This window comes from Dendrobium catenatum, unplaced genomic scaffold, assembly GCF_001605985.2.
Source record: "Dendrobium catenatum unplaced genomic scaffold, ASM160598v2 fragScaff_scaffold_1256, whole genome shotgun sequence".
Classification (NCBI taxonomy): domain Eukaryota; kingdom Viridiplantae; phylum Streptophyta; class Magnoliopsida; order Asparagales; family Orchidaceae; genus Dendrobium; species Dendrobium catenatum.
In genome coordinates this window covers 161,810-163,461 of record NW_021319718.1, presented here as the reverse complement: position 1 = coordinate 163,461, position 1,652 = coordinate 161,810, and positions in this window count along the sequence as shown.

Genomic DNA, 1,652 nt, shown 5'->3' with positions numbered 1-1,652 from the left:
TGCATTGGGATATCTCAGCTCTGGAACTTTTCGCTACTCAAACTATTAAAGAGATGGTGAAGGATTAGATGTTTAAATACAAGGGAATCATAATAGAAGGTGACAATGTTAATGTTATAGAGCATTTACAAAAGGCTAAGACTAGTGGAGATCAAAGGTATGAATAATTACATTTATTCAATGGGTTTAATAATGTTATTTTTAATCACATTGATAGAAGAGCCAATAAGTTTACGGATCTATGTGCTAACTATGGTACTATTAGTACGTTTGTGTGGGATGAAAATAAGTTGTATTATGGTCACCTTCCACAAGGAATTTAGAGGAGGCCTTTTGTCTCCCAAAAACCTTCTCTTTTTCCTGCAAATTGAATAAAGTCCTCTTGGCTTCATTTAGGATAGAAAAATTAATAATAGACAAATTTTGCATATAAGCCAAATCAGCATTATCCACATCTTGTTCAGTTTGCAAGATACTAGAAAATAAGTTCTTAAAAATGCATTTATTCCACCAACAAAGTTTTTGCTTAAGTCTTTTAAGTTTAAACCAAAGTCTGGTCATGCCATAAACATTGTCAGAAGGGAAAATAGGAGCATCCCAATTACTTTGCACAATATGTAAAAAAGTATCATCAAGAAGCCACATGTTTTGAAATCTAAAAGGAAGAAAAGTATTACTACTAGCCCTATGAATGCTTAATAAAAGAGGGGAGTGATCGGAGAGAGTTCTAGTTAAGTGTTGTATGTGAGTATGCATAAAGGAGGAAATCTAGTTGTTGTTAAAGAGGATACGACCTAATCTTTGCCACATAGTACCTTTTTTCTAGGTGAAATAATTCCCAAAACAACCAATGCCATGCAGATTGCTATTCATTATCATATCATTAAAATCCTCCATAGCAGGAAAATTAAGAGGTCTACCTTCAAATTTTTCAGAAACATTAGTAATGCAGTTGAAATACCCACCAAAAAACCAAGGGGCATTAATAGACGAAGAGAAATCAATAAGTTGCTCCCAAAGTACCTTTCTCTCGAATCTAGTACACGCAGCATAAACAAAAGAAGCATAGGAAGAGACTTGATTGAAAATAATATTAGTATGAACCACTTGAGGAAAATCCATAATAATATCTAAAGTAATAAAGCATTTCCAAAAAATCCAAATTTTATTAGTACAATTACCAGTGGCGGAGCCAGAAGCTTTTCATAGGGGGGGCACAATAAGAAAACCTATTGCACATGAAGACAAAAAGTCCAAATACTAATCCTATTAATTTATTTACTAATACAAGAGCAACTAGAACCATCAACTTTGCTCTCTCCGCTGTTGCTAGGGTAGAAAATGAAAAAAAATGCATCTACAGAAGGCCTATAGGTGGGAACAAAGATTACTTTTTAGTTTGGGCATGCGCCATGTCACCCAATATACAGTCATGGTGCACAACAAAAATGTGACGTGACGCATCTTGATTCGCCTCTGGATGCTGCTCGGTGACAGTACGGATAAATGACTTATATATATATATATATATATATATATAGTTAGAAAATTATTAAAATAAAATTAAATGCTATATATTATAAGTTATATATATATATGTGGGCTCCGAAAATTCGTCCCCGGCCTCCACTCGCTTTTCTTATTCGGCGAGA